At 48.6% G+C, this 17,879-nt stretch overlaps 1 long non-coding RNA gene across 1 annotated transcript in view; it reads left to right on the top strand.

Annotated features, from left to right (window-relative positions):
• Positions 1-7,319: 7,319 nt before the first annotated feature.
• LOC138514227 (uncharacterized) overlaps positions 7,320-17,879 on the top strand; it is a 195,598-nt gene continuing 185,038 nt past the window's right edge. Inside the window, exon 1 of the long non-coding RNA XR_011281899.1 lies at positions 7,320-7,481. This is a non-coding gene — a long non-coding RNA (uncharacterized lncRNA). The remainder of the gene's footprint in view (positions 7,482-17,879) is intronic.

Genomic DNA, 17,879 nt, shown 5'->3' with positions numbered 1-17,879 from the left:
CCTCCTTAGGGGCTTTTCCAAAGCACCCAGCATGCCATTGAGAGTTTTATTAAATCTCTCAACCAGACCATTGGTCTGGGGGTGGTAAGAGGGTGAGAACTTGTAGGTTACTCCACACTCTTTCCACATCGTTTTCATGTAACTCATGTAACTCGACATGAAGTTGGATCCTCTGATCCTCTGATACAGACTGCCTCTTTAGGGAATCCAATTATGGTAAAAATGCCCAGGAGCGCCCTGGCAACCACCTTGGCAGTAACAGTCCGAAGAGGTATAGCCTCGGGGCATGATCTACCAAGACCAGGATGAACAATGTCGGTGTCCACCCTCTCAAATGGTGTGCCCACCACTGGCAATGGCTGCAGCGGGGCAATGACACTGCCTCCAGTCTTGCCAGACAATTGACAAGTGGGACAGGTCTTGCAGTGGGACTCCACTTTTACTCCCATCCAGGGCCAGTAGAAATGGGCAGAGAGTCTCTGCTTAGTCTTCTTGGTACCAAGATGACCAGCCAAGTGCACCTCATGTGCCAACTGCAGTAGGAAGGCCCTGTAAACCTGGGGTACCACCAACCTCTTGAGGGCACCAGGTTGAGGCTTAGTGGGCTCACTACAAAGGAGTTCAACCTCCCAATAAATCCAGAAGTTCTTCCTCAGACCCTCGAGAGACTCTCTCTGTCCCTTATAGAAGTCACCTCTAGAGGGCCCCCCTTCAGCCAGCAGGCATTGAAGGTCAGGGTGGTTCTCTGGGTTGAGCACCTCTCCTGCAGGAGGGTCTTCTGGTTCTTCTCCCTCAGGAGTTGAGTTCGGGTTTACCACTGGACCCAGCCCGCCCGGAGCATGAATCTAGTGGGTGCTGCAGAAGCAGCCAAAAGAGAAGGAGCCCCCTTTGCCGAGTTGACTTTCTTACTCTTCCTTCTTCGTGCCTTGGGTCTCCCCTTCGGCTTGGGTACCGGACTCTCAACCGGACCCGGCACGACATGTGATCGGGTGACTGCCGCAGCAGACCTGAGTAGACCATCCGCGATCATCCCCATTTCCAACAAATCATTGCCTAACAAAATGTTAGCAGGTACATTGTCCTGAACCAGAACAGGAAGCTTTGCTGTCTTGTCTCCATTTGTAATGGTGACTAAGGCTACAGGCAATAATTTGGGAGGCCCACAAGCTAACCTGGTAGTTTTCAGAGGTGCACCTACATAGTCCTCTGGCATGAGCAGGGTCCTGCCCACCACTGTCATGCTTTCCCCAGTTTCTCTCAAACCAGTAGAAGGCTGGCCATTCAAGGGGTGTCATGATTCCTGCCCCTCATGTCCCCAGCCCTCCAAGATGTCAGGCTGGAGCCAGCCCCCAATCAACTACATGGACCTCAAGGGCCTCTCCATCCCTCCAAAGACCCACTTGGAGTCAGACTTGGCGCTTGTGGCACCAGACTCACTCACTCCCATAGGATAACATTGGGGATTGGACTTGTAGTGCATTGATGGGGACAAGATGGATGCCCCCACATATTTTGGTTCCCAGAACTGCATGTGCGGTCTAGTCTTTTGGGTGTGGTTCAGCCAAGAGACACCTGGGATATCCAGAGACTATTTAAGCCACACCCAGGCTGAGAAACATGCTTTGCGTTTTCTGCACCTGCAGCGTCTCCAGTAGGCCTGCATCTTTCTTCTGCGCTCAGCTTCTGCAAGAACACTGTTAGGAACAGCCTTACCTTGCGGCGCTTCTGCCCATCATTCAACGCTCCTTCTGTTCTGCGGGCATCTTCGGCGGTGTCATTCCCATCCCGGCACGCCGCTTCCCAAGGAAAAGGGAAAAGAACTGAAAAAAGGCATTAGTAAGCATTCTGCAAATCTTCGCTTATTTTTAAATACTGTATGAGCTTCAAACGCTTACCTGAATCCCAGCCGCTTTGGGGAACTCTGTCTCCGGAACTTCTCATCCATCTGCAAGAGGGAAAAGACACTCCAGGTTAGCGTGGAAACATCTAGAGGCGCCGCATACTGCGCTTACCCACCGCATTTGTTCTTCATAACCGGCATCCATGCTAAAAACGTTGCAGCACCTAAAAGACACAGAAAAAGAACTCAGTTCAATGCAAATACGAAAGGGGTGCATCGCGCATCACGCTCTCACTCACCTTCAGCGCTACTCATCTCAGCAGCACGCCGCCATCCCTGGACGCCGGCCATCATCTAAGGAAGGAAAGGAACGAAGTTAGAGAACTGTTCAAAAGACTCATTATACTTACCTGTCGGACTCTTGCCAGTGAAGTAACTAGTCAGCAACGAGCCCGCATCAATCAACGCGACCCTGCGCTTAAAGCAGGACAGAGAGCACACTATCCAAGAAAACAAGGTGAGCTGTGGATCAAAGGGAAGGGTTGGATGCTGGGGAAGAAGGGGTTCAAGCACACAAAGACAATAGGGAGTTAAACTCTACCAATCCTGTGTTTCAGGCCCAGTCTCCAGTCGAATAGCCTCCAGGGAAGGGTTTGAGGTTGTAGGAGGTCAGAACAGGCTGAGTGACGTCCCCGTGGATACCAGGTGAGCGTTACAAGGGGACACTGCTCAAAAACCTACAGCTGTTCTGTGGGATTGTAGCCAGTACTTCTGCGTACTGGTCCCAGACCCCAAGCGACACTAGGAAAATCTCTACAGGAGCACCGGATGTGATCCCTGTAGAGGACCGGGAGGACAGTGGCCTCTTCCTCAGATATGGGGGAAGGGTAGGTCAGGCCGACAGCCTGGACTGCAAGTGCCTTACCTTTACACTTAGGGTCACTCTTCTTGTGGTCCAGAACCCCGCAGCTCAACAAGTGCCGGGAATGCAGGGTACAGTACTGGAGCCACTGGAACGCAGCCTTGCAGCAGGTGGATCACTACTCTTACTCCCACCCACATAGGACTTATCCTCACTAGATTTTTGGGTCTTAGGAGAGGAAGGTTTTGGTTTACTCGACTGTGACTGCTTTTGGGACTCCTCAGACTTCTGAGAGGCCCCCTTTTCTTTATCCTTGTCCTTCCCACTGGGTTCCTTAGGGGACACCCTGTGGTAGACCCACTTGTCAACCAGCCTGGCCAGCTTAAAGGGATCTAAAATGTTCTGGTCAGCAACATACTGACGCAGCTCTGGTGAACAGGCTTCCATCAATCCACCCCATCATGTTCATGTGTGCAGCACTCACCCAGTCTATCCAAGACACATTCTCTTGTTTCTTAAATTCCCTGAACCTTTTAAGGTATTGGGTCGGTGTCTTGCCAAACTTGGCAATCAAAGCAGATTTCATTCACTCATACTGACCCCTTTCTTCCACACTCAGTTTCAGAATATAGTCATAACCAGTCTGAGGCACTCTGCTGAACAATTAGCCCAATCTCTTTTATCAACATCATGGATTCCACAAGTCATTTCAAATGCTTCAATCCATTGGAGGATATCTGAACCCTCCGCATACACACCAACCAAATCTTTCATAAACTTGGTGGCAGGGGACCTGACACTCAACTGGTTTCACTGAAGTCTCCACTCTAGCTTTCTATAGCTGGATTTTCTGATGCTCAGTGTCCCTATCTTTGTGTATCACTTGCTGTGCTAACTCCTCTTTCTTCAACTCTGCTTCTGTTTTCAACTTTTTGTATTGAAAGGCTAACTGTTCTCGTTGTATCTCCAATTTTAAAAGTTCAATCTTCAGGTCTTACCCCTCAAGAGCAGTGCGGGGTTTAGAAATAGAGGCAGCAGGAGAGGTGGAAATCCCAGACATAGGTTCAGTAACAACCCCAGGGGCATTGTCCTCATTGATTGCATCCCCCCATCATCAAGAGTTTCATAATCAGTCTGGTAGTCCACCAGGGCAGCTATCAGCTCAGGATAAGAGCGGATCCCTCGAAGTGAAACGGGGGACAAACAAGGGCACATTATAAACAATATAATTGTTGGATTTTTTTCTCTCAACTTTCACAAAGTAGGCTATTTGTTTCTTCAAAAGAGGATTTTATAGTAAAATTACAAATCAATAGTAATTCAAATTCACTTCCAATTAACCAAATTGTTCATATACATCAAAAAGGCATTTTTTCATTACATACAGACATTCAAAACAATATACATTCCTTGGGTATTGACCATCCATATATCTCGATAGGGATTGTTTTTGATTGTATTGATGTGTCACCTATATGCTACTACACGTTTCGGGCTCTCGCGCCCTTCTTCAGGTAAAGATATTGGGTTTAATTCTATTCTCTGAATATAAATCAAAGTAATACTGTTTAAATACAGTAACTATGAGTTCATATTCCTTTTTCATACTAATTAGAGGATAAATAGGCACTAGTGCACTAACCTTAGAAGAACGAGTGGGCCAACTACGGTGGTCTTTCAATCTGTCCATAATGTTCACATACTAATTCTGTGGGTAAAAGCACTGCGTTACTTATGCTACTGATGTTTATAAATATGTGGTCACCAGCGGGACAAGTCGCTAACAAAGCGCTGTGTCCCACTAATGGACCACTTCATTCAATCAAGAAGTATCACATTTCATTTATCATAAAGACTCACCAAGGTTTCTTTTTGCTCTGTGCAGGGTCTGATTTCTGTTCCAATGATGTGTGGACTATGCCATACACAAGTGAAGTCAATGAACTTCCAGTGACTGCAAGAGGATGTTCTATATTAGACAATTTGTGTTGTTATAATGTGTACTATGCTTTTCTGTTTCTAATATACTTGGTAAATCATAGACTGTTCATACCACACTTTAGGAGATGTCTCAGTCATTTACTTCTTCTAGGTTGCACCGCCTATCTTAATTATAGAATGTCATTCTCTAAAATTGAATTTTTAACTACAAACAGAGCGGAAACATTAGCCTTTTCTCAAGAAGAAACTGCCGGAATATTGAAATTAATTAAAAATACAGATAAGATCTTTGCTCTACTGCCAAGACATAAGAACTAGTATAGTAAACCAACTTGAAAGATTAAATCGACGTGAAATAAGCCAGAAATTACATGCTAGAACATTATCCCAATATTATAGAGCCCAACACAGCCCACGTGGATTAAGGATAAACCTAGAACCTACACTCTGTAAAGAGAATCCAGAATGCATTAAGAGGTGGAGACTCATATTGAACAAATGTTAATTGGAGCTCATAATCATAATGATTGAAGAGTTATCAAAATCCCTTGCAACAACTGAAGTAGACTTAGAAACCACTGAGAAGGCACTATCATCACTAATAACGAAAGAGGAATTATCCCTATTACTGGAGGAGATCAATAATAAACTTGATGATTACAAGAAGGAGATTGGGCCTCATTATGACCCAGGCGCTAAGTGTTTAACGGCGCCGTAAAAGGCGTGGCGCCGTTAAACACCTAGTGCCTAATTACGAGCTCCCTTTGCAGGACCCGACCTTATCGGCTGGTTTTACCAGCCGTTAAAGTAGGGACCCACAAAGGGACCTTGGTGCTAATTACGGTACCACAATTTGCGGCACCATAATTAACGCCTTCCCCATTCCCATTGAGCCCTATGGGGCAAAAATGGGAATGGGGAAGGGCCATGGCGGCATGGGGAATTACCACCCCACCAACCTCGGAATGGGGTGGTAATTCCCCATTCTGCCATGGCGGACTCCGGCATGGACCATGGTGCTAATAGCACCATGGTTTAGCGCCAGAATGAGGCCCATTGAGTCTAAAAAAATAAGAAAATTCCGAAGGGAAACTATCAAAGGGAGGGAGACAACCACACAACAAGAACAAAGATACTCTAAATCAAACACCATCTTCATCAGAAGATTTGAGTGGAGAAGTCGATAACCCAGAAGAAATTAACAAGAAACCACCAGAGACCCGAAAAATACCAGTCAGTTTCCAAGTACCTCAAAACCATCGTCGAGTGCACCACTCACGACTTACTCTTTTTTAGACTGCGTCAGGTCAGAAGAGGCCAAAAGAAAAAAATCCAACGAGGAAAGTAAACGTACCAACAAAAAAGACTTAGTGGTAAATATCTCAAGTTACAAGTTGAGTAAATTTGAACGGTATAAACTACAAAAAGGGATCTCCTTTGTTACTCATCATAACAGTACTTTAATTAAAGAGAAGATAGATTTCTTTAAACTAACTCGGAAAATTAAACTAAAACTCTTCTTTTACTCCAGTGAAATAACAGAAAGTAGACAAACAGAATACTTGAAGATGAAACCAAAGAGTACCCACGGGTTCAAAACTGTTCTTGAAGCATTCCAGAAATCAGTCCTAAAGGATTTACAGATAGGTATTTGCCAAGCTATGCAATATATGTCCAGGTAATCACACCATTTTCCAGTTGTTGTACTCGTATGGCCAGCTAGTAAAATGATACTGGTACCAGGCAAGTGACTATCACATACTAAACAAAAGCCACACTGTTGGATTTGGCAATGCTTGTCTTTGATGGGAGGCAAAGTTTTTCTTTTTCCATGATACAGTAGTACACATTTTATAATAAAGCTCGTCTTTCTGCTTACTGCGTTTGTATAGTCATAAGTGGCATGTTGAGTGATATGCACTATAAATGCACCATTAAATACATGCATAACTATGCATTTTCATCATACATGCACTGTAAATATGCTTCCCATGTATCCCCACTTGTGTGCCACCATGGGTGAAGGCATATTCAAGAAAAAGATTACTTACGTTGGGTGTATGAAAATAGAAGTTGCCATGGTTGCATGGAATAGTTTTAAAAATACGCTCTAGTTTTAGAGCGTAACCCAGCTAAGGTATAAAAGATGTTATTTGAAAGTGACTGGATCGAAAACAGAAAAAGACTGCTCCCTTACAAGGTGTTGGAGCATTTCTCTCTGGATGTTAAACCCTTTAATTCTACTCCGAAATGTATCTTAAAACATGCCTCTACAACGCTCAGAAACCTTTGGTTACGTATAAAATGAAACTTTCTTTCAACAAATGCAGTCTTAGGTGGTTGGTCTTCCGTGTCGTCTGAAGATCGTCTGTGTCGTTGCTGTAGACTTACTTGTGAAACCTTGAAACACTTAATTGTTGAGTGCTTTCAGGCTTTATTTTATCACTCGCCGTTTGTTCACTTGGGAAATGCTCTGGTCGAACTTGTTAGTAAACCCTAATGATCGTCTGCTAATTACTGTGATGAATTTTCTAAAGTTGCTTCTTCCTTTATTCGATATTTCTTTGTTTTAAGATGGTTTTATGAACTGTATTGATGTTGTGTGATTTTGTATGATGACCATTATGTTTTAGTGTATTTACTGTTTTATGTGTTTTATATATCTTGCAGTCTGGGGACCAATACTCTGGGGAACGAAGGTGCTGAGCAGGTATTCAGAGGTCTTGGAAAGAACAAAAGACTGATAAAACTTTCGCTGAATGACAACAACATCAGTACATTGGACAAAGAAACCACAGCTCTCAGCTTGAAGAGTAACCAGACACTACAGGAGCTTCGGTAGGTGCTCTTTTGTTTTTACAATGCACGGTACCTTCAAGGCGCATATATGCATTATCACTTGACTGTAGGGACGGAGTAACACTTTATTGTTCGTATCGTCATAACATAGTGTTGGCGGTCTCCGGATGCCGCCGTCCGTGAGCCCCCCACCCCCCGTGACACAGAGACACGGAGACAGCAGTGTTGCCAGTGTGGGCTCCCCGGTGATTGTGTCGTCACCGGGAACGCCCCGTTTATTTAACAACGCATGCGACAGAGTGAACGTCACCCCGTCGCGTGCGTACCCTTAAAGGGCCAACGCCACACTCCTCCTTTTCCATAACAACAAATTGGAAACAGGAGGGACTAACTATCACACGTTTATAAAGCACACAACTCTGTCAATTCCAAAAACCCCCATTTATTCACAGCCACCCTGGATCCCCCGCGGGTACCTGTCACGGCCTGACCATTAGCCCCCGGTCAGCCTCCCCAGCTCAGTCCGTCACATAGTCTGTGAGACGGGCAGGTTTCCCACGCCCTGTTCTCAGGGGGTACCTCCTGCCAACGTCCCTGGCCGGTGTCTCTTGACCGGGTCTGCCTCGAGCCGGAGAGTCCACGGCGGGGCTGTCACCCCCACCTTCATCCAAGGCACCCTCACCCTCTCGGTTGTCCGGGCTGTCCACTCTCGGGTCGCCGATTCTCCTGAAGAATGAAGCATTCCTTGTTACAGACGTCCCATCAGAGGCTGTTACCATAGAACCCTTGACCGCCACGACATCTAGAGGAGCGGGTTCATACGTGAGGGACAACTTTCCTTGTGGGTGACGATTCCTCACCAGCACCTCATCTCCCAGCGCGATGTGTGGGGGCCTTAGGCCCCTCCGGATGTTTTCCATCTGCGTCCTGACTCGTCTGTCCTCTTCGACCTGTTCATTGTCAATGACGGCAGGGTCCTTGTCCCCCACCTCCGGTATGACGTCTCTCAGGCATCTCTGGAAGAGAGCCTCCGCCGGGGCCCCACCCGTTGAGGAGTGAGGTGTGGTCCGATATCCCCGCAGGAAGACGTACAGGGCCCTCTGCAAGCACTCGCCCTTTCCATGGGCGATCCTGAACACTTTGTTGAGGGTGCGCATCATGCGCTCTGCCTCCCCGTTGGCCCGGGGCCACAGTGGGGTTACCCGCTGGTGTTGAATGCCATACTCCCTCATGAGCTCGGCAAAACTCTCGCCTTGGAACGGTGCCCCGTTGTCGGAGCATAGCACAGAGGGCAGGCCATGGGTGGCGAAAATCTTCTCCAGCGCCACCACCACGTTCTCAAATGCGACGGACTCTATGAACTCGACCTCCGGGTATCGAGACCACTGGTCCACCACAACGAGGAAGTGAGTGCCTCTCGACGTGGACCCGGAGTCTGCGTGCACTACTTCCCATGGCCGGGTCCCTCTGGGCATCGCTTCAATGGACGGTTCCCGCTGGGCCGGTGCCGCAGCCTGGCACCATACGCACGACGCCACAAATGCTTCCACCTTCCGCTCGAGTTCCGGGAACCACACCTTCTGGCGGAGGCGAGCTTTGGTTTTGGGCGCCCCTTGGTGACCCTGGTGCGCCAAGGCGATGACCTGTGCCACTTTGGCCTGGGGCACCACAATCCTCTCACCCCTCAGTAGCAGCCCTGACTCTGAGAATGTCAGTTCTTCTCTCACTCTCCATAACTGCTCAAGGGCCACTCTGGCTTCACATGTCCTGCGTTCCACGGCCTCCAGTACCGTCTTCCAGGTACCCCTCTGCATGGCTTCCATCAGGATGGCGAAACATTGGTCGCCTTTTGACACAACCTCGAGTTCTTCCACCTGCATGGAGTTTGGGGTGGCCGTCTCCACGACCAGACGGACATGTTCGTCGGCCTCTTCCGCTGATGCAGACTCCTGCGAGTCCCTTCTTGGGTGCCGAGATAGGTAGTCTGCCGCGTTGTTAGCCCCTGGACGATATGTCAACGACACTCCATACTCGAGCAGGGCGAGCATCCAGCGCTCTATTCTCACTGGTGGACGGGATGATGAGCCCGCCATGATCGGCAACAACGGCTTGTGGTCCGTGACCACTGTCACGGGGCGCCCCAGAATGTAGAGGCGAAAATGTCTGCAACGCCACAGCACCGCCAGGGCTTCCCTCTCAATCTGGGAGTACCTTTGCTCGGTGTTGGAGAGCGCCTTACTGGCGTATGCTATGGGTCGAATCTCCTGGTCATTCCCCACTTGTGTAAGCACTGCCCCCAGTCCATATGGGCTGGCGTCCACCACGATCTCTGTCTGCAGGCTCGGATCGAAGAACGCCATGGTGTCGTCCGCCGCCAAGGCACCTCTGATGTCGTCGAATGCCGCCTGCTCAAGGGGGCCCCACTGCCAGGTGGTGTCCTTCTTTGTGAGCGATCTCAACGGCTCTGAGCGGGACGCCAGGTTCCTGATGAAACGGCCACAGTAAGTGACCATGCCCAAGAAGCTCCTCACCTCCGCAATATTCTCTGGCGGACGCGCCTCCTTTATGTCCCTCACTTTGCGGGGGTCCGGCGACACCCCATCCGCCTTAAACACGAACCCAAAGAATTCGATCGTTGTTTTCAGAAATTCACACTTGTCCTTGTGCAGGGTGAGTCCCCGCGAGCGCAGGCGCTCAAAGGTCTTGGCCAGGCGTGCCAGATGCTCCGTCTCCGACCTGGCATACACCAAGATGTCGTCGCTAATATTAAGGACTCCATCCAGATCCGCTAGTGCCCCTCTTATGATGTTTTTGAAAACCTCCGCCGCGGAAGACACCCCAAAACTCAACCTCTTGTATCGGTAAAGACCTCGATGAGTGGTAAAGGTTGTGATGTAGCGGGACTCGGGGTGCAGGACCACCTGATGATAGCCTGCTCTCAGGTCCAGTTTGGAAAAGAACCTCGCCCCTTGCAGTTCTGCTATGATGTCATCGATGGTAGGGGTCAAGTGTCGCTCCCTCTTTATGGCCTTATTGGGGAGTCGCATGTTCCTCACCGCATCCGGCTGTTTCGGCTTGCGCGCAATGACAATGGGAGACACCCACGGGGTGGGGCCCTCAACCTTTTCAATGATGTCCAGCCCCACCAGATTGTTCATTTCTCGATCCACCAGATCCCTGAGATGAAAAGGAACTCGCCGGTGCTTCAGCGCCACTGGTTGGATCGACTCATCAATGTGGAGCCGGACCGGCTCACCCACCAACTGTCCAATGCCTTCAAACAGGGAGCTGTGTTTGGCCAAGAGCACCTGAATGTCGTCTAAGTACACTGAGTATGCAAATGTGACAATGCCCAGCGCCTCAGCCGCAGCACAGCACAGCAGGGTGTTGTCGCTCACCGGTGTGACATAGAACCTGGCCCGGATGTGTGAGTCACCATATTGAACATCAGCCACGAATACTCCATCCAGAGGAAGCGGCTGATCGCCGCCGAAAGCGAATATGCGTGCTCTCGGTGCGGTCAGCGTGGGCAGGGCCTGCATGGTATCATAGTGCTGTCTGGCCATCACATTCACGGACGCACCGGTGTCCACTAGCATTGGTACAGAGTCTCCATTGACAAGCACGTTGCACCTGGGCTGTCTCTTGGAGCGGGATTTCAGCATGCTCACACTGGACACGAAGAAGACGTTTTCCTCGTCCTCTTCCTCCTCCTCCCCTTCCTGAGGGGCCCCTTCGTCACCCTGGTCCACCTGAGCAACGTTGGACGTCCTTTGGGGTCGGAAGAAACCGGCTCGAACAGGCCCCCTAGGCACTATCTTGGGAGCTGCAGATCTGCACATCCTGGCGAAGTGGTCCGCGCCTCCGCACCTACCGCACTTAACCCCAGTCGCAGGGCATTCAGCTGGGTGCGGGAGATCGTACCCACACTTTGGGCACGAGGAAGTCGTCCCAGGCGGGCGCGGACTCTGAGTGTTCATGGGGCGCCTCGCTCCACGGCCTCTTCTGACCGCGCAGACCTCCTCCACCTTGCCTGGGCGGGCACCAGCTTCCATTCTGGTCGCCCGCAATTCCGACACTTCGTGGCACCTTCCCAGTTCTAGGATGCGAGGAAGGGTGATGCCAGGCTCGCGCAATATCTGGCGCCTCAGTTTCCCAGAGACACACCCCTGAATGAGTTGGTTGCGAATCATGACTTCAGGGTCGTTCCACGCACATGGCGCCGCCAGTCTCCGCAGCCGCCCATAGAACACATCCAGAGTCTCGTCATCCTTCTGTCGAGCCGTTCCCATGAGAAAACGTTCATAATCTGCGTTGGCCATTGGCAGAAAATGATTATGGAGTGCATCCTTTGCCGCCGCAAACGACCCATCCGCCGGCTGCAGGGACAGAAATATCTCATGCACTGCTGGGCCAGCAGAGTACAGGAGAGTGGCCAGCTTGCTGTCGTCGCTTGTCTCCATCGTGGCCCTGAAGTACATCTCAAGCCTATCCATCCACATCTTCCACCTCTGTCCCAGGCCTGATGGAGCACCCGAGGTATCAAACTCAGGCATTGGCTGTAGGGACCCAGGTGGTTTTAGCGGGGGAGCAGGCGGAGGGGCAGCAGCAGCAGCAGCAGCAGCTTGACTCATGGTGGATAGCGCACAGGCACCCCAGAAGATATAAGTGATGGGGCCCCAACTCACCACCAGCAGTCAGCCTCTCGAGATGGTTTGACTTCTGCCTCTCACCAGGCGCACTCCTCGCAGATGTGTCACTCCAGCCAGCATGCAGACAATGAAGTGTCCAAAAATTGAGCAGGGGGGGAAGACCCCTAGTGCATTCAGCAGGCTTCCCATAGAGTCTTACCCATCTACTCGGTGAAAAACAGTGAAAATGTCAATTAATCATTCTGAAATCGACACGTGTTGTCTCCAGCAACTGTCCGCCGCTGAAATATCCAAAAATTATGTCCGGATGGCTCACCGATGCTTCGTTATGAAGCCGTGAGTCTCCGAGGCCTATTCATCAAGATGGCCGCCGGCCTCGTGTGTCTCTCCCTTCTCCGCGGTCAGAATTCGCTGGAGCGTTCACGTAGGATCATCTACGCTCCCAGCGAATGTCTCCGCCTGTTCCAGGAAGTGATCCCGGCACTCGTCGCCACTGTTGGCGGTCTCCGGATGCCGCCGTCCGTGAGCCCCCCACCCCCCGTGACACAGAGACACGGAGACAGCGGTGTTGCCAGTGTGGGCTCCCCGGTGATTGTGTCGTCACCGGGAACGCCACGTTTATTTAACAACGCACGCGACGGAGTGAACGTCACCCCGTCGCGTGCGTACCCTTAAAGGGCCAACGCCACACATAGCACCCTCAAACGGGATATCCATGTTCTTTTACGGATTGCATATTTTTCAGCATATTTTTCTACCACCAACCAGTTCATGCCAACACCTCCGCCAGTGCCCCTCACCCTCGAATGACATAGGATTGTAAAGGGCGCATCTGTGGGCAGAGCCAGCTTCAGAGAGGGCTGCACCATACTTATGGCTAGTCAGTAAGGCATGGAAAACAGCACCTGGATGATAAGCTGCCTGCTTTTGATACAATCGCAAGTAGAAAGATACTAGTATGTATGAAAGCAATGTCGTGGGGATGATACAGCCTAATATGATAGTGATACGTGCATCATTGAATAGCCCATTTAGCGCCTTCCCCAGACCAGAAACATGGTCAGTTTTCCTGGCTCGGCTGTTTAATCTAGTTGCATTTCAGGCTAAACGGCGGTTATAACAGCAAACATGAGAGACCTACACACAGGCTTTTTACAGTAATACAACTCCGTGTTGGGCAAAAGCAACTACTACCCAGACAGTGCTGCTTATAGGATTGCAGGACAGAATGTGTCTATACAGCTCGAAATATTGATGCCAGGAGTTGAATTAAAAAATAAAAGTTTGATGGGACCAATGTGGAGCTGTCGCTCCTTTCCCTCCTGGCAAATCTACAATCTGAACCGCCATTTGACCATGTTCGCCGCCAAGTCACACAACAAAAAGCAGCACTACGGCAACCCCAAAAAGCTGTAAAAAAGACATGTTTACTCTTTTTGCACCTGGTGCCATAAGAAAGTTGGGCACTTCTTCCCCAACAAAGTGTGGGCCTGAACCCTCTCTTGCAGATGTCATTAATGAAATCGCACCTCTCAACTCTTTCGTGTCCAAAAACAATGAGCGTTTCTTTTTTAATTAATTTTTATGCGCTTCCAAAAGCATCCGTCAATTGTAATGGAAGGGGGCATAAGTACACCTCAAGACTTCTCTAATCCAACTCGTAATGCCATCTCTTTTAAATATTCCTGCATTTTCCTCAATAAGAGCTGTACACTATTCTGCAGCGCTAATATCCTAGGATATCCCTCCCTGAAGGACAAAACCTCCATGAACTGTATAACAGTTGACGTTTTTATGTTGATCACAAACTTAACATCAAACCACCTTCACGCATAATCCACCAATGCAATCGGAAGCCTATTTTCTAGACCCAACCCCCTCATACGACCCAGGGAATCAGTTACAAACTTCTCCCACACCTGATCTGATAATTCCATGGGAGTTATGTCCTGAATCTGCCTCCTCATTGACTTATTACTCAGCACTCATGGCACACACTCCCTCCTCCACCATCACGTCCCTACCATGCCACCAGAACTTGGATCTTAATCTTCTCTTGGTTTGGCATTTACCCATGTGCCGTTGTGTGCTTGTTGCACCCAAGAACATTGGAATTCTACCAGTGATATCATTCGTTAACCTCACAATATCACAAAATTTCACCTGCTTCACCTGTCTCTTGCCGATGACCTGGCTGCCTCAAGTGTCCACCCTTAGCTTATATATGTTATGACTATCTGCGTTTATTCATCATTCATCACTGCCATGATCCACCCAGATCTTTCTATGATGGCAGACATCATGACCTCCACTTAAGCCACCCACTCTCCATTCACTTTATCTGTCCCTCCCACATCACTATCTGGTGATCTGGACAAACAGACAATATTGAGTAGGCTGCTGGTCACATGACCAGGACCTGCACTCTTCTGCTCCTCCCACCACTAGTTTTTGCTCCTTCCAGGCCTCTACTTAAGAACTCTAGGCCAGCTCCAGGCAGACAACATTGAGTACGCTGCTGCCAATCAGCTGCTCCGCCCACCATCAGTTTTCATGCCTTCCGGGCTGCTACTTAGGACTATAGGCCAGCTCCAGGCAGACAGCATTGAGTAGGCTGTTGGTCACGTGACCAGGCCCTGCCACTCAGCTGATCCGCCCACCACCAGTTTTTGTCGCCTTGCAGACCTCTACTAAAGGGCTCTAAACCAGCTCCAGGCAGACTGCATTGTATGGGCTGCTGGTCATGGGACCAAGCCGACCACTCAGCTGTTCTGCCCTCCACCTATTTCACCAGTCCTCCTTAGACGTCCTCATCACCAGCTTCCTCAACAAAGGACAGATGAAGACAAGGACCTCACCTGCTTGTGCATTTCATCTACAAATCAATTGCTACTACTGCTTCTTACCAAAAGAGATCACCATGTGTCTCCTCCCTCCACAGCCTAGGGTTCGAATGGGTCCTGGCAACTCTGCAAGCTACCCTAGCGAACCTCATCAATATCACCCTTATCCCCATCCAACACCCACAGACCATACGCACACACCCTCTCATGTTGATCAATGCTCGCTCATCAGTCACTCACGCTTCAAAGTTCACTCACTCATCTCATACAACAACCTTGATGCCCTGTTCATCAAAGAAGCATATTTTTGACGTTCTCCTACCTCAAGGCTACTTCACGCAACATATGGACTGGCCAGGAAGGACAGGAGGTGGAGTGGCAATCATCAACAGGAGCAGACTGCCATGCTCCATCATCCGCTTTCCTAGAACAAGCTAATTTCAGTCTCTCTCTTGCCGGTTCCCGTTATCACACAAGGAATCCATCACCGTCCACCTCATCTACAGACCACCTCACAGAAGTGACTCTTCCATTGCCAACATCTCCAGCTTACTTTCCTCTGCCAAATTATCACACTAGACTAATGTCTTTCTCAGAGATTTTAACATCCCTGACTCACAGGCCACCAACCACACTCAAAGCATACACGACTAATCCATCTCTGAACAATTAGACCTTCCTGCCCCACATTTGGTGGAAAACAATGAATGTTCAGATCACCTAATATTAACGTGAACGTTATGTTTGTTTCCATTCCTATCATATCTAACATGTTTTGTATTTGATAGAAAAAAACGTTCACCTTGAAACACAGGAATTTTTCTACGCCTGACGCGCACGTCACGTGGCAGACAGCTGGGCTTATTAGTATGCCCAGAGCGCCCTTGCGGGTAAGCCCTGAGGCAGAAGGGCTGGTGTTAAGCTGTTTTGCTGTGGCGGCGCTGCAAACCCTTTAATTGTGATTGAAGTGTGGGAAGCACCAGACTTTTGGAGTGCTGCGGGCTGAGAGGAGAGAAGGAATACAGAGCAGCAACCTTTCCCTGCAGCTGCCCACACAAACGCTATTTAAGGCGATTAGGTGAAAAGGACGCCTTCGCCTTGAAACACAGGAATTTTTCTAAGCCCGACGCTCAAGTCACGTGGCAGGCAGCTGGGTTTATTAGCACGCCCAGAGCGCCCTTGCGGCGTAAGCCCTGAGGCAGAAGGGCTGGTGTAAAGCTGTTTTGCTGTTTGGCGGCTTTGGCGCTGGGAGCTCAACCTCCGTTCTGTCGGGGCTCCATTTTAGGAAACTACACGTCTATCCTGCATAGCTGTACATCGGCAGATCGGGAGAGACAGCAGAGAGGGAGAATGCCATCAAAAACCTACTAGAGTCAAGATTCACCGAAAGACATCACAACATATGGTAAGCACTGTGCTACTAAATCCTATATAGAGAGATCCCTGTACCCCTACGTCATTTACCCCTCCTCTTTGTCCATTTCCCAAAACAAACATTAGCAATCAAAGCATTTCGGGAGAAGGAAATACAAAAAAAAAGGGGAAGGGAAAACAAGCCCATAATCAGACTGGGAAAGCTTAAACAACACATCCCTTGGGGAGGGACAGTAATTAGGAAATTTGGGAAGTAAACAGCCCTACTCCACCCAAATTTGTCAGAAGAAAGCAAAAATATAAACAAAAAGAAAATAAAGAGAAAGAACAGGAAAACCACAATCCGACATTTAAACAAACAAATCCGTCGGCAACACCAGCTCCCAAAATGAAACTAAGGAGCACAGTGCTTTCGGATGCAACAAAAGTACCAGAGTGGGACGGCTCCTACTTGGAGCCAGTGGCACATTCCACCACAGTAGGGTCACCTTCTGATTGGAGAGAGCAAGAACCCACAATACCTAATCAATATTCAGTGGAGGCACAAATTCATACCCCGTACTCAAGATCAGAAGAAGGGAGAACTGATAACGGAAACCAGGCAGAATGTAGGAATCACTGGAAAAAAGGGCTGGAGTACACAGTCACCACTAGAAACATACAGAAAAAAATTTAAGGAATACTTTGAGAAAAGGAGAAGCAGAAGTTTGGATGAATTGGTGGAATATCCATCAAAGGACCTAACATACCAGAGAGAAGAAAATGATACACACCAGAGAGAAGAAAATGACATGAGGATAAAACCAAGTGAGAAACAACAGACAAAACAGGAAAACATTGAGAGCGAGATGGAAACTGAGAAGGATGAAGAAAGAGAAATCCTAGAGACAAGTAGAGGACGTCTCTCAATGGAAAGTCAAAACAATGAATCCTCAGAAGAGGGAAGAGAAAAAAAGCAAGACACAACTCCACCTACAAGTGGGGCAACCTTGAGCGCTCTCAATTATGTCTTAAATTCTCTGGTGTCAGTCTTCGAACTATTGAAAGGGGCGGTCCAATCTCAAACAGGAATTGTTATGGAACTAACCAATGAAGTAGCAAGATGTGAAACATCAATGGTCGGTCTCAGTAATGTGATAAATACAGTAATAATTCCATCAATAGAATAGATAAAAAAGTCTCCTTAAACCACAGAAAAGAAACAGCCCTCCTCCGAACCCTCATGAAAGATCTTGGGAAAGCAGAAGAGTCTGGAAGAGATCAGATGCTGAAGGCTTTGTGGAATTGGAACGAAAAAACCAGCGCAAAAAGAAATAGGAAGTCAGACTGACATTCAACAATTTGAGGATCAGGGAGATACCCCCTTATCTGAGTCAACAATAGAGGAACTCTTAAAGACAGCCCAACTCATGGAAGAACAAGATCAGGGGGGGGGAGACATCGTACATAAGCAAAATGAAGGCAAAGAGGACTCTAAAGATGACTCAATCATAATTTGGACTGAGGCAAATAATCAAAACTCCAGGAGAAGAAGGAATGCAAGAAAAAAACAAAAAAAGAACAAGAAG

This window comes from Ambystoma mexicanum, chromosome 12, assembly GCF_040938575.1.
Source record: "Ambystoma mexicanum isolate Mex_15411 chromosome 12, UKY_AmexF1_1, whole genome shotgun sequence".
NCBI classification, from domain to species: Eukaryota; Metazoa; Chordata; class Amphibia; order Caudata; family Ambystomatidae; genus Ambystoma; species Ambystoma mexicanum.
The sequence above is the reverse complement of the archived record's forward strand: the minus strand, read 5'-3'. Positions and strand labels throughout refer to the sequence as shown.